The sequence below is a fragment of the Macaca nemestrina genome, chromosome X, assembly GCF_043159975.1.
Source record: "Macaca nemestrina isolate mMacNem1 chromosome X, mMacNem.hap1, whole genome shotgun sequence".
NCBI lineage: Eukaryota > Metazoa > Chordata > Mammalia > Primates > Cercopithecidae > Macaca > Macaca nemestrina.
This window is the reverse complement of record NC_092145.1, coordinates 113,735,744-113,752,320: the sequence shown is the minus strand read 5'-3', so window position 1 is coordinate 113,752,320 and position 16,577 is coordinate 113,735,744. Positions and strand designations below refer to the sequence as shown.

General features: G+C 38.6%; 2 protein-coding genes across 2 annotated transcripts in view; one reads left to right on the top strand and one right to left on the bottom strand.

The window, feature by feature from the left end:
- The window catches only part of LOC105463681 (carbohydrate sulfotransferase 7), a 191,454-nt gene that overhangs the window by 100,567 nt on the left and 74,310 nt on the right, over nt 1-16,577 (top strand). The window lies entirely within an intron of this gene.
- LOC105463697 (solute carrier family 9 member A7) overlaps nt 1-16,577 on the bottom strand; it is a 150,461-nt gene that overhangs the window by 74,256 nt on the left and 59,628 nt on the right. The window lies entirely within an intron of this gene.

Genomic DNA, 16,577 nt, shown 5'->3' with positions numbered 1-16,577 from the left:
CCACTGGAATTTCTAGTTGCTATAAATGTAACTTGCTTTGCCACGCATCAGAAGAAAGGGCAGGGGGATTCTTTTGCTTAGGTCATTTGAAGCACTGGGTATCATGGAGAAGGTAATTACACCCCTTGGGAAGTGAAGCACTGCAGTCAGGAGTGCTTCAGACAGCAGTGAAGCACTGCAGTCAGACATTTGAGCAGTCAGGATTGGACTGGGGCTGGAGAGCTGGCTTCTTGGGGCTGTAGCTATGAGATGGCTAAGATCATCAGCTACAAGTATGTAAGTCTCATACCCTTCTTAGTAGGGCTTTCCCATTAGGGAAAAATAAAAACAGCAAGATCACGTATAAGCATTCAGTTCTGTGAATAAGGAAAGAGTGTGGCTCCCTGGACCTGAACATGAGTCAGATGTGCCCAAGGAAAAGTGAGTGAAAGATTTAAAAACAAAAACAAAAACAAAAACAGCCATAAATGACTATCAGACACTTTCTATAATTCTCTTAGGAGGAAAATTTCAGACTTCTTTCTAAATTCAGTTCTTTGCTGGAAATATTAAAAGACAGAATGGTATATTTGCTTCCTCATCTCATTTTGCCATTAATGGAGAAAGTTGTATGAGAAAAAGAAAGAACGATGTTTATTGTCTTCCATGTGTAATGTTCTATAATGTCTCTTATCACCGAGATATGTAAGAACTCACAAGACATTGTTGAATAACAATTAAAATATAAAATCTAGAAAAACATAGTTCTTTAAGCCAAAATCTGCATCTGTGTTGCATTATTATCATTATTATAGACCCATATTAACAGATAATTGCAGTTTGTTGACTTGTAATAAAATAACTTGATTTTTTTACAACTTAAAAAATGAGTTTCTTAATAATCTCATTCTGACCAGATATGAAACAATTTGAAAACCTTTAAAGGCATATAAGAAAAACCAGACCTTTTATTTTATTTTATTTATTTATTGTTGAGAGAGTCTCACTTCATCATCCAGGCTGGAGTGCAGTGGTGCAATCTCAGCTCGCTGCAACCTCCGCCTCCCAGGTTCAAGCAATTCTCCTGCCTCAGCCTCCCCAGTAGCTGGGACTACAGGCACCCGCCACCATGCCCTGCTAATTTTTGTATTTTTCGTAGAGATGGGGTTTTGTCATGTTGGCTAGGCTGGTCTCGAATTATTGACCTCTGGTGATCCACCTGCCTCGGCCTCCCAAAGTGCTGGGATTACAGGCGTGAGTCACCATGCCTGGCCCCAGACCTTTTAAAAAAACATATTTTAAAAAACATATTTATCATTACCAAAAAGAGATGTCTGTAGGGAAAAGTAATGAAAACTCCATAACTCAGATAGTGCTAGCTGTCTGGTAAATGGGCCAAAAGCAGGCATTTAAGGTCTTCAGAGCCAATCTTTTGTTCAGGTCTTATTGCTGGAATTTATATTCATTTCTTCCTGTGGGATGATAAACCAGATGACACTAGAGATGGTCAGCTGGCATTTACTCAGCCCTGCTCTGCTCGGCCTTGGCAACGGACTTCCTAGCTGGCAGTCTCTTTACCATCTTGTGGTTTAGGGTTTTCTGGGTGTCTGTGCTGGTAACTGAAGTTGAGGAGGTGCCTACACTGACATGGCTGCTGGCCTTGGGTCTTCATTACTGTTCTAGGTGAGGAGGGGCCCTGGAGACTTGTGGTCTGTAACCCCAATACGTAATCTGTCTCACTGACCTATCTCTTCTCCTTCACCCTGGTCGTCAGCACCCTCCATCACTTGTCTCTACAAGTCAACACTCACAGGGTCTCTCCAAGGGAGGAGGCATCTTCCGTGTGCTGTAAGGCCTGACGTTGAAGGGCACTCTCCAATCCTTCTTTTCCCCACTCTCATTGTTCTGGTAATTGTGCTGGTGACCGTGTGGAAGACCCCCATGGTGCAGATAACATCTATAATGGCTTCAGTCTACTGTATCTATACTGCCTGGCACTGGAACTCCACCAGGGCCTGCAATCTTTGCTGCCTGTGTACCCTTTTCTCCTTCAACATTGAACTCCACAGCTTTTCTATCCACTGTACTGCCAGGGTGCTTCCTGGGGGTTATTCTTCTTTATGACAATCTGGCATACAAATACATCTCACCCAGTGTCATTCCTGTGGGTGAAACCATATATGTTTCTTACACTGAACCATCTTACTGTTCCCAAACTTTCACTGGGATAACCTTCTTGTCCTGTTCGCAGGCTGCCACTCCCTCTGCCTCTGCCCATGGTGTCATGCCAAGTGTCTCAGCCTCACTGCTCATGTCTGCGGACACAGTGATGGTGACTGGGACCAGCTGTGGCAGCAGTGGCTCCTTTGCAGGTGTCATGGTAATGAGACTGGTGGCAGTGGAGCTGTTCAGAGCTCTGTGGGGGGCCCTCCCTCCACTCTAGATGAACTCTGTGATGCTTTTTAGTCTTATTTCACCCCCTGGTTAGACAGTTATTTTCTGATGAAGTTTTACATGACAAAGATGACTCTAGAGCCCTTCGACACTCATCATAATACAGGATGATCTGCAGCATCTGGAGGCAGCTACCTGGAACATGATTGAACTTAAATGTCATCAGGAAACCAAAATAAGTCATTTACAGACTATCTTTCTCCTAAAAATCAGAGCCTGCTTCATGTAACTCATTGTTTCTTGACTTTTCTAACCTGATTATTAGCAGAGCTAATGGAAAGACTGAAGCATACTAGCAAAGGTCCCCATGAATACTACTCTCACAAAAGAGGGGATTTATGTTTGTAGACAAATTCCTCAATTACAGGAAACACTCTTCAACTCTCTTCCAGTAATCATCACCATCATATTTACAATCATCACCAGATGACGAATATTGTTTTTTAAAGTTGTAAAACCTTTCTTCTCTACCCTGGCCCAATGCACCCATATTAAAGATGGGAGACAGTGAAGGTGGTGATGCTGCCCCCTTGTGGTTAAAATATGGCAACACAAAACAACACAGCAGAGATGTAAGGTTAACACCATCCTGACAGTTTTGACCAAAAATATACCAAGCCACAGGGTATACCACTAACTCAAGGTAGAGTTTGGGTACCTCTCCAGACATTTTAGATTCATATTTATTACCACTATATTCCATGGCATGATATTAAGTTCATATTTGGCGTTTTCCAATTGAAGAAAGAATAGGATATTAGAACTGCAGGAAGGTAATTAGGTGAGAAAATGATAAAGACTTGGAGAAAACATGAACAGCATACTTTCATCTGCTGGATCTCGGAGATATCCTGACAGGGGACTGTGAAGTGGTCATAGCTACAAGGAATTAAAACATGTATTAGATTTTTTTTTGAAAGCTCCAGAAAGTTCAGTATTCATAAAAAATGATGGAGAGCAACAGAGGCACTAATGATTTGACCAGATTAACAGCCTAGTGTTCTAGATCACAAAGAGAAATAACCTACTGTGGGTTTGGGCCAGGGAAAACAGCACGTAAAATGTTAGCTGATAAAGAGACAATCACTGATTTCATAGGTACATTACTAATGAAAGAATTGTTTTGAACTTTTACAGAAAGCAAATATGGATGAAATTCCTTTGATATTTGATGTGGCTTAAAACAAGATGGTAAACTCCAAAGGGGCAAAAATCCGAGACTGTTTCAACTTGTGGGTATGAAAACAACTCACTTCACAACTGTACTAGCATATATGTAGTTTATGGATGTGCTTATCCAAAACTTGGTAGTATGATGAAGGAATATAATCATGAGAGTGATATGTGGTTTAAAAATCCCAAGGGTTCATTAAAGAAACCAGCTCCCACTGATCTGGTGCCAGTTTTCCTTTTGTGGCTGAGGCTGTTGGGAGGACAGCTGAACAAGTGGACGCAGTGAGGTTTAATTCTAGACAGCCATCCATCAGCTACAATATTCAAATGTCTATGTTAATAAGCCTTTGTTAAGGAGGAGAACAGGTGCGTGGGTGCACTGTTCTTTAGTGAGACCTCATTTTCTCTTATATAAGGTACTGAAAGTAGATGATCACCTGATCAGTGTGGCCACCACTGTGGAGTTTTTTTTACAGCACAGTAGGGGTTGTTATGAGTTTTAAAGCTTCATCTGAAATTCCAAGAAAAGAAAGCATCTCATTTTGCATCCAGTTACACAGTGTTTGAAGATGGCGATAACTATTTCTAATTCAATTAATAAAGAGAATCCAATGGATTCCAGCAGTTGACAATGACTTTTCAGGTCTGGGGGTCATTTACATGACTTGGATTTTGAGAATGAATATGACAGCCCTTTCAATACCTTGTTCTACTTGTTCTGCTACTTATGCAGCTGCATTATTCATTGATATATTAGTTTCAAGGAGAATTCATTCAAAATATTTTTGTTCCTTGTTTTGAATATGTGGTGAAACTAAAAAGCAATTTTATTAAGGTACAATTTACATACCATAAGATTCACCCATTTTAGAATGTACTATTCAATGATTTTTAGTATATTCACAGAGTTGCACAATCATCACTGCAATCTGATTTTGAAACATTGCCATCTGCAGTCACTTCCTGTTTCCTACTCCAATTCCCAGGCAACTACTAATCTACCTTCTGCCTCTACCGATTTGCCTTTTCTGGACTTTTAATATAAATGGTGTCATACAATATGTAACCTTTTGTGTCTGGCTTCTTTCACTTAGTGTGTTTTCAAGGTTCATCTATGTTGGAGGTATGTATCAGTACCTCATTCCTTTTTATTGTCATATAGTATTCCACTGTACCATTGTACCATATTTTGTTTGTCCATTAACTAATCAATAAATATTTGAATTGCTTCCCTCTTTCTGTTAATGTGAATAACGCTGCTATGAACTTTTGCATACAAGTCTGTGGACATGTTTTCATTTCCCTAGGGTAAATACCTAGGAGTGGAACTGCTGTGTCATATGATATATCTATGTTTAATATTTTAGAAACTGCTAAACTACACTGGGAAAATGTATTGTTTTACATTCTCACCAGCAACATATGAGAGTTACAGTTTGTTGGCCGGGCGCAGTGGCTCATGCCTGTAATCCCAGCACTTTGGGAGGCCGAGGCAGGCAGATCACCTGAGGTCAGGAGTTTGAGACTAGCCTGACCAATATGGGGAAACCCCGTCTCTACTAAAAATACAAAATTAGCTGGGTGTTGTGGCGCATGCCTGTAATCCCAGCTACTCGGGAGGCTGAGGCAGGAGAATCGCTTGAACCTGAGAGGTGGAGGTTGCGGTGAGCTGAGATGGTGCCATTGCACTCCAGCCTGGGCAACAAGAGTGAAACTCCGCCACAAAAAAAAAAAAAAAAAAAAAAAAAAAAAAGTTACAGTTTGTTTATGTGCACAGCAGCACTTGTTATTGTCTTATGATCATACCTGTTTTAGAAAATGTTCAGAGGTATCTCCTTGTAGTTTTAATTTGCATTTTCCTGATGCCTAAAGATGCTGAACATCTTTTTATGTGCTTATAGGCCATTGTATATCTTCTTTGGTGAAATGTCTTGCCATTTAAATCTTTTGCCATATTTTAAATCAGGTTCACTTATTGAATGGTTAAAAAAAAAAAACTTTTGTTTTCTGGATAGAAGTCCCTTATTGAAAATACAATTTGAAAATATTTTCCCCAAATCTATGACCTATTCTTTTCTTTTCTTTTTTCAAATTTCTCTGATGTTGTCTTTAAAATTTTTTTTTGCTTTATTGTTATACAATGAATTATTTTTTCTTTTGGTGTACAGTTCTATGAATTGAACACACATATAGATTCACGTAAGCACCACTGCAACAAGGATACCAAATAGTTCTACCGCTCCCCCAAAACTCTCCTGTACTATCTCTTCACACTGATACCTTCATCCCACCTATTAACCCCAGAAATCACTGTTTTTTGTTTTGTTTTGCTTTGTTTTTTCCATTACTAGAGTTTGTCTTTGCAAGGTTAAATACATGGAACCACGCAGTATGTAACCTTTTGAGACTGGCTTCTCTCACTCAGCATAACGCCTGTGAGGTTCATCCAAGTGTTGTGTGAATTAACACTTCATCCCATTTTATTGCTAAGTTGTATTCCATTGTATAAACACTCACCTACTGAGGGATATTTGGCTTGTTTCCAGCTTTTGGCTGGCACAAATAAAGCTGCCATGAACACCCATGAACAGGTTTTTATATGAACATGCTTTCGTTTCTCTAAGATAAATACCCAGAGTGCAACTGTTCGGTCGTATGTGCAGCATATCTTTTAACTTTATGAGAAACTGCAAGCCATTTCCCAAAGTAATTATGCCCTTGTTTTCAGTTCTTTTTTTTAAAGTTCTGGGATACATGTGCAGAACGTGCAGGCTTGTTACACAGGTATACATGTGCCATGGTGGCTTGCTACACCTATCAACCCATCATCTAGGTGTTAAGCCCCACGTGCATTAGATATTTGTCCTAATGCTCTCCCTCCCCTTTCCACCTACCCCCCTAACAGGCCCTGGCGTGTGATGTTCCCCTCCTTGTGTCCATGTGTTCTCATTGTTCAACTCCCACTTACGAATGAGAACATGAGGTGTTTGGTTTTCTGTTCCCGTGTTAGTCTGCTGAGAATGATGGCTTCCAGCTTCATCCATGTCCTTGCAAAGGACGTGAACTCATTCCTTTTTATGGCTGCATAGTATTCCATTGTATATATGTGCCACATTTTCTTTATCCATTCTATCAAAGAAATACCATTTGACCCAGCAATCTCCTTACTGGGTATATACTCAAAGGATTATAAATCATTCTACCATAAGGACATATGCACACATATGTTTACTGCAGCACTATTTACAACAGCAAAGACTTGGAACCAAACCAAAAGCCCAACTATACCATTTTTTAACCACTGTCCCCTACAGCAACATATGAGGGTTCTAGTTGCTCCACATCCTCATCAACATTTAGTATTGCCCGTATCTCTCATTTTAGCCATTCTATTATAATAGGTGTGTAGTGGTATTTCACCATACTTTAAATTTGCATTTCCCTAATGGCTAATGATGTTGAAAATCCTTTTGTGTACTTATTGGCCATCCTAATATCCTCTTCAGAGAAATGTTTCTTCAAGTTATTTGCCCATTTTAAAAACTGGGTTGTTTTCTTATGGTTACATTTTGGGTTCCTTATATATTGTAGATACAAGTCCTTTGTCAGATGTATGATTTGCAAATATTTTCTCCCAGACTGTAGCTTGTCTTTTCAGCCTCTTGACATTGTCTTTGGCAGAGCACAATTTTTTTTACTCTGATGAAATCTAATTTATCAATTTTCTTTTATTGCTTGTGGTTTTGGTGTCATATCTAAAAAACACTCGTCTAACCCAAAGTTTTGAATATTTCTTATGTTTTTAAGTGTTTTATAGCCTTAATGCTTACATTTGGATCTCTGATAAGTGTTTTATAGCCTTAATGCTTACATTTGGATCTCTGATACAATCTGAGTTAATTTTGTGTGTACGGTGTCAGGTTAAGGTCCAAATTCATCCTTTTGTATATGGATATCTAATTGCTCCAGCACCATTTGTTAAAAATATGGTCTTTTCTCCAGTGAATTCTCTTGGTACCTTTGTTGAAAATCAACTGACCATAAACACAATGGTTTATTTCTGGAGCTGGTGGGAGAAATGGGAGCTGGTGGTCACTGCAGCCTATTCTACCTGCCTGTGATAAATCATCCAGAACATGGATCTGGCAGGGATGGGAGCAATCTTAAACGCCATAGACATCTACTATTCTTACCAAGATTCAGTAGATTTTCTTTAATAAATGTTCCTCAATTTAATTGACCTTTCATCAGTTTCCAGAGACTAGTTATTTTTGACAACTTTGTCCAATTTTATTGTTGTGTTTTGGGAAGAAGATTCATTGAGCTCTCACACAGCCATTCCAGATGTCCTCCCATGAGCATGAATAACAGAATTTCTACATGCTTGTTATCTTGCCATGCTTTATAAATGTGTAAGAAGCAAACATTTACTGAAAATGTTTGCTTTTGTATATTGTAGCAAATTAATTCTAAGGCATTATTTGCTGCTATTTACCAACTTTTCTGATATATTTATTTTGTCTGGTAGTAATGAGGCAGCATAATGGAGAAGAATTTAGTAGATTCAGTGACAGAACACCTGTGTAGGTAACTTCACTTTCCACCTAGCTACAATCCAGCACAAAGTACCTCTCTGCTGCTCATTTCTAAAATTGGGCTGTTGTAAGAATGTAGTGAGAACATGCATATGTCAAAATCCTTTATAAACTGTCAAAAGCTGTACAAATGCTGCTTTTTATGGGCCCTTTAGAATTAGTTATTTTTCTTTGCATCATCTCTTGCTATAAAAATAGTGCATATTGGGGATGGAGGTTAGGAAGACAAGTGATATGTGGGCTGGAGCAAAATAGAAAAAATGTCTCTAGAAAAGTAGCTACAGAACTCAATTTTTGAAGTTTTCCTGTCCAGCAGAGGCACAGGATACCATAACTTCCTTATTTGTCCCTCTAGCAGCTTCCCAGGTGCCTGCAAAATGAGCACTTCTACAGCAATTTTACAGTTATATAGGATTTTGATCAGAGGAAAATTTCAAGGGTAGGCATAATTGTCCTTGCATAAATGCTGATTTATTTAGAAGATTCTCCCAGGGATTTAGCAAAACACATAATGATAGTAATAAAATAGTATCATCATATAATGTATCATCATCAATCTTTGTGGCACTGTAGACTGGTAAACAGGCCAAAAAGGAAACAAACTTACTCTATCAATTTTCTTTGAATAAGAATTAAAAGACTGCAAGGAAGACAGGTTTCATGGAGCTAGCAACCTCACTATTAAAAATTCCCATTAAAATGGGAAACAAGTATCTGCCATATGGGCTAAACCTGGGGTGTGAGACACAAGCCACTGATTTTATTGCTCCATTTCTCCAATGCATTCAGGTCACTTAAAATCAGATGACCTGCATGGCATCATTAGGAAGATTTTTTCAGAATTGCTTGAGATTCAGCATTGGCACTGAACCATCCGAATGAGATATGAAGCCCACCACAAACAGAACCACAGGTCCTGCCTGCTTGTCCAAGGAAAATCCCTCTGCTTGTGTTTCCTACATACCTAAGGTATGTCTACACTTGCCCCACACTCATTTTATCCAGATCTCATGCCACTACAAAACGCCAGTGTTGGAAGGGACAATACAAGTCCAATTATCCATCACATTTATAAAACACTCTGTCCAATAGCAGACAGGTCTCACACTGTGGTATTCAGAGTCATCTTGGGGAACCAATTAAAGTACAGGTGCCTACAGTCTCTCCTGTAACTTCTCATCCTGTGGGTCTAGGAGGTGTGTGAGGTATTTGGATTTAAAGAAGTTCCATATCTGATTTCAATGTAAGGTCAGAAATGAGAACGAATGGTCTCTAAGCTTCTCACCACGGTATTATACAGCTCTTGTTTAAATACAGACAGTGAGGGGGCTCACCATCTTCCAGGTCTGTCCTTTTTGCAGCAGGACAACACTGGCTCTCTAAACAGAGTCAAAGTTTGTCTCCCTGTAGCTTCTGCCCACTGGTCTCAGGCCTCTTTATTATGACCACTGAGAAGCCACACTTCTCCATGCTCTAGATTCCCACCTCACCAGAATTTTCTAAGTGCCAGTTGTATGAATAAATCCAAATTGTACAAACAAATACTCATTCTGTGAAAAATGAATGACCAAAATGTAAGATTTATACACTGAAAATTACAAAACACTGCTGAGAAAAATGAAATGACCCAAATAAATGGAGAAACATCTCATATTCATAAATTAGAAGACTCAATATAGCTAACATGACAATTCTCCCCAAATTGATCTACAGACTTAATGCAATTCCTATCAAAATTCCAGCAAATTTTTTGGCAGAAATTGACAAGCTGAGCCTAAAACGTACATGGAAATGCAAAAGGACCAGAAGATCACAAACTACCTTGAAAAATAACAAAGCTGGGTAAATTTCACTTCTACATTTCACAACTCACTACAAAGATAGTGTGGTAGTGGTATAAGGATAGACACATAGCTCAATGGAACAAAACTGAGAGTCCAAAAATAAAATGGTATGTTTATGGTTAATTGATTTTCGATAAAGATGACAATGCAATTCAATTGAGGAAAGGACAATCTTTTCAACAAATGGTGCTGGCACAATTGGATATCTACATGCATAAAGATGAACTTAGACTCTGACCTCATACTATACATAAAAATTAATTCAAAATGGGTCAAACGCCTAAATCTATGAGCTTAAAATTATACAACCTTTAGGGGAAAAAAAGCCTAGGGGAAAAAAAATCTGTGAGACCTTAGGTTAGGCAAATTTTTTCATTGATATGATACAAAAAGCACAAACAATAAAATAAAAAAGTGATAATTTAAATTTTATCAAAATTCAAAACTTTTGTGCTTCAAAATACGTTATTTGGGAAGCCAAGGTGGGAGGATCACTTGAGGCCAGGAGTTCAAGACCAGCCTGGACAACATAGTGAGACTTCATCTCTACAAAAAAATTGCAACATAGATGGAGCTGGAGGCCATTATCCTAAGCAAATTAAGGCAGGAACAGAAAAACAAATACCACATGTTCTCACTTATAAGTGGGAAATAAACATTGAACACAGATGGACATAAACATGAGATTAATAGATATGATGGACTACTTGGGCAGAAAGATGGGGAGTGGGTTGAAAAACTACCTATTGTGTACTATGCTCACTACCTGGGTGCAATATACCCATGTAACAAACCTGCACATGTACCTTCTGTATCTAAAATAAAAGTCGAAATTAAAAAAAAAGAAGACTGAGGTGGAAGGATCACTTGAGCCCAGAAGTTTGAGGTTACAATGAGCTATGATCACACCACTGCACTCCAGCCTGTGTAACAGAGCAAGAACCTGTCTCTTAAAATAAGAGAAAAAAAAAAGACATTATTAAGAAAATGATGGGGAAAAAACTGCAGACACATATTTGATAAAGAACTTGTATTTAGGATATATAAATATATAACTCCATAATAAGATAATTCAATTTTAAAAAGGGCAAAATATTAGTATAGACATTTCACCAAAAGAAATTATGAATGACTAATAAGCACACGAAAAGATGGTCAACATTATAGATCATTCAGGAAATGCAGATTAAAACCATAATGAAATACCATTTCATGCCCACTAGAATGACAATAATCAGAAATACAGATACTAACATATGTTGGAGAGCATGTGGCAAACCTAACCCTCATACATTGTTGGTGGGAATGTATAATTGTGCAGCGACTTTGGAAAACGGTTTGCAGTTTCTTAGAAAGTTAAAAACAAACTTACCATACAACTCAGCAATTTATACTCTACCATAGACTAGAATTGAAAACAGATGTCCACACAAAGATTTTCAGACAAATGTTCATACTAGCATTATTCGTAACAGCCAAAAAATGAAAACAACCCAAATGTCCATCAACTGATGAATGGATAAACAAAATGTGGTCTATCCATACAGCAGAAAAAGGAATGAACTTGATACATGCTACAACATGGATGAACCTCAAAGATATTACACTAAGCACACATGCTCAGTCAAAGCCAGTCACAAAAATACCACATATTGTATAATTCCATTTCTATGAAGTGTCTAGGACAGGTATATCTACAGAGATGGAAAGTAGATTCATGGTGGCCAAGGGCTAAGGCATGAAGGATCCTATTGGGATGATTAAAATGGTCTGAAACTGAATTATTATGGTCACACAACTTAGTGATTTTACCAAAAATCACTGAAATTGTATACATGAGTGCATTTTATGATATGTAAATTATGTCAATGAAGTTTTTTTTTTTAAAAAAAAGAGCAAATGAGAAAATGAATCTAGAGATCGCATGTGCGATCCCTTTCCGGTACTAGTGTTCCATACTTTTCCATTAAGTATCTCTCAAAGTGAGAACTGAACCGATGTAAGACCAGCAGACAATATATTTTGTAATGCAAGGGCTACACGCATGAACACCTATATGCAGATCAAATATGTAACACAAACATAAATCCTTCAGGACCCTGGAAGAAACACAGGAGAATATACAATGACTCTCAGTAAGTAATAGCAGGTTAACTATATAGGTGGTATATTTAAACCCAACTTTACTATTATTTTTTCCAATGGGAAACACAGCCTAAATGCCACTTCCTCCAAGAGGCCCTCCCTGACTCCCTAAGCTAGCCTAGGTTTCAAGGCTTTGTAGTCCCACTGCACTATGTGCTTCCTCTTTTGTAAACATGCCACACTTTGTTATAAAAGCATTTGGACAGTTGGTCTGCCAAGCTGGTCCAACTGTCAGCTCCATGGGAGGTGGGGTGTCAGGGGATCTGTTGAATTCCCCTCTGTATCCTTAGCACATGGAAGTGCCTGGCATACTAGGTACTCAAAAAATATTTGCTGCCTGGCAATCAGATAGAGGCTGAATTACACTCAAACATATATATTAAGAGTACCCACAATGAAATATATAACAAAAGTTGGTATCACACGTTGGACATGAGAAAACATTTCTGACTTTAGAAAAATTTCTTTGAATCTCATTTCTCCAACTTTATTTTTTTACTTTTACTTTCATTTCATTTCATTTCATTCATTTCATTTATTTATTTATTTATTTATTTATTTAGAGACAGGGTCTCGCTCTCTTGCCCAAACTGGAGTGCAGTGGCACAATCTCGGCTCACTGCAACCTCCACCTCCTGGGTTCAAGCAATTCTCCTGCCTCCGCCTCCTGAGTAGCTGGGATTACAGGCGCCCGCCACCACACCTGGCTAATTGTTGTATTTTTAGTAGAGACAGGGTTTCTCCAAGTTGGCCAGAGTGGTCTCAAACTCCTGACCTCAGGTCGTCTGCCTGCCTCAGCCTCCCAAAGTGCTGGGATTACAGACGTGAGCCACTGCACCCAGTCTCTCCAACTTTAAAATAAAGAAAATGTTCGCTGGACCACAAACCTAAAATATTCTTAAAGCACAGATGTCCTTAAATGAAAGCCCCCTTCCCACTGCCCAGCCCTGAAAAAGTACAGATTTAGCGTTACAATACATGAAAGCTTCTACCAACCAAGTGCTTAGGAGCAACCAAAAAATAAATCAATAATTCTATCCTGTGAAAGTGATTAGATATCATAACCCTGGTTTTGCTTATTAAACATAGCTCATAATCACTGTTTTCTTCCTTCCTTCCTTATTTATCTGTATATTGATGAATTAATATTTCTTCATGTATGCATTCAAAAACTATTTGGGTACCCACTATGTGTCAGGCCCTATGGTAGAAACTGGACATATGGTAGTGAAACATATATTCTGCTGTCATGGAGTTTACAATCCGAAAGAACAGATCAACAAAAACAACAGTGACTGCTAGCACCATGTGCCAGACGCTGTTCTAAGCATCTTAGGCATACTAACTGAGTTAATACTGACAAGAATCCTTTGCGAAAGGTACTATGATTATTCTTATTACATTGCTGAAGAAACTAAGGCAGAAAGAGAAACAGGATTTTGCCCAAGGTTACACATAGGTCACATGCAAATGGAGCCTGAGATTCAATCCCAGGTTGTCTGACTCCAGAGTCCCACGACTGGTCATGGCCAATGTGCCAATCCACCCCACCCGTCTTTCACCTGGACTTCTTCAGTAACATTCTAACTGGTCATGTCGATGGAGTTGACTGTGGGAGATCATAAACAGGGAGGAATTAATGACGACTACCAGGTTCCTAGCTGAAGCAATTTGGGATGAGAAGGTGACTTTTACTGAGATTATGACACATAAAATGCTACATTACAAAAACCAAATACAATTTTGAAAATGGTCAAAGGATACAAAGTTTCAGTTAGATAGGAGGAATAAGTTCAAGAGATCTATTGGACAACATAATAACTATAGTTAATAAAATGTGTTGTATTTTCAAAAATTGCTAACAAAGTAGCTTTTAAGTGTTCTCACCACAAACAAGTGAAAAGTATGTGAGGTAATGCATAAGCTAATTAGCTCGAGTTAGTCATTCCACAGTGTACAGACCTTTCAAAACATGTTGTACATGATAAATACATAATAATTTTTGTTAATTAAAAATATTAAAGTACATGGGACATAAATATATCATAATAAAAGTTTGTCATTTATGGACTGGTTGTTCTCTCTCCCAAGCCTGGGAACCCCTACTGGATATGGACACCCAGCCTGTGCCTTGGCTTACACTCTGGAATAGTTTAGCTATTACCATGGATTTGTATTCCAGTGCCTTAACACCTTTGTAGTGCTGAGATGTGATCTTTTAAGTATTAAGAATTAACATATTACCTTTTGAATAATTTATTGGGGAAAAGGATTTGCATATTTTTTTTTCACTCCACTTTGTTGGACAGTAGGCAGAGATTCATACTTAAAAGGCTCAGAATCTGGAGTGTGGGGGAGAGGTACCTACTGATAACTCTTGACAATACAATAGAAAATCTGTGACTCACCAACCTGGGAATAGTGCTGCTCTGACAGAGGCTGAGTTTAATTAAAGAAATAACCTGAGTCTATAGCTCTTCAAGACAAAAGTTCTATCTCATCCCCTTAGAACAAGACACTAAAAGAGTGAAATTCAAGCCCATCAGCCAAGAGTCTGACCTCCAATCCAATGCCCCTCTTCTTCAACAGCTGAAATTCCAAAGATTTAACTCAAACCAAGATGGAACAAGTTCATGTGATTCAAAATACACCATCAGTTTTAAGTAGTTTCCTCATATACAGAAAGTCACAGCTAGTAATAAGAGGGGGAAAAGATTTTAGGTCTTATATACTACTTGAGAAAACGAGACATGGAAAATGTAGTTATACTGTGCCATGAAGCTCTTGGGTGAGACACCAGGAAAAATTTGCCATCTTTGCTGTGCTGCACAGCATTTTTCTATGGGGAACCACATACTTTCTTCTGATAGTGTTTGCAAAAAGAACATGCCCATTCTAATATCGAATGGAAGAGGTGCTCATTGAAAACTAGAACCAAGGAGGAAGACTTGGGCTTGACAACTGAACTTTTTACTAAGTTCAATATGGTATCCCAGTCAGTGTAGGTTGATTACACTTGCCTCATTCTAGCTGGGGCCTGTGCTGGCTGAACAGTCCCAGGACCTGGAGGGATTAGTGCTGCCTATTCCAGGACTACAGTCTCAAGAAGTCAATTGTTGCCACATACCTAAGCCATACTCTACTAACTCTGCCACTCATAAATGAGACATTGTGATTGCTACCCATCTGGCTCCTTTGTCTCCCAACTACTTCAAAATTTTGGTAGAGAATTTAGAGTATCACTAATTAGACCCCTCAAGTCCCAACAATATGGAGGGGCACCCATACATACTCTTAAATGCATTTTCTTTTTTCTTTTTATTATTATACTTTAAGTTCTAGGGTACATGTGCACAACATACAGGTTTGTTACATATGTATACATGTGCCATGTTGGTGTGCTGCACCCATTAACTCATCATTTACATTAGGTATATCTCCTAATGCTATCCCTCCCCACTCCCTCCACCCCACAACAGGCTCCCGGTGTGTGATGTTCCCCTTCCTGTGTCCAAGTGATCTCATTGTTCAACTCCCACCTATGAGTGAGAACGTGCGGTGTTTGGTTTTCTGTTCTTGCAATAGTTTGCTCAGAATGATGGTTGCCAGTTGCATCCATGTCCCTACAAAGGACATGAACTCATCCTTTTTTATGGCTGCATAGTATTCTATGGTGTATATGTGCCACATTTTCTTAATCTAATCTGTCATTGATGGACATTTGGGTTGATTCCAAGTCTTTGCTATTGTGAACAGTGCACAATAAACATGCATGTGCATGTGTCTTTATAGCAGCATGATTTATAATCCTTTGGGTATATACCCAGTAATGGGATGGCTGGGTCAAATGGTATTTCTAGTTCTAGATCCTTGAGGAATCGCCACACTGTCTTCCACAATGGTTGAACTAGTTTACAGTACCACCAACAATGTAAAAGTGTTCCTATTTCTCCACATCCTCTCCAGCACCTGTTGTTTCCTGATTTTTTAATGATCGCCATTCTAACTGGTGTGAGATGGTATCTCATTGTGGTTTTAATTTGCATTTCTCTGATGGCCAGTGATGATGAGCATTTTTTCATGTGTCTGTTGGCTGTATAAATGTCTTCTTTTGAGAAGTGTCTGTTCATATCCTTCACCCACTTTTTGATGGTGTTGTTTGTTTTTTCTTGTAAATTTGTTTGAGTTCTTTGTAGGTTCTGGATATTAGCCCTTTGTCAGATGAGATTGCAAAAATTTTCTCCAATTCTGTAGGTTGCCTGTTCACTCTGATGGTAGTTTCTTTTGCTGTGCAGAAGGTCTTTAGTTTAATTAGATCCCATTTGTCCATTTTGGCTTTTGTTGCCATTGCTTTTGGTATTTTAGACATGAAGTCCTTGCCCATGCC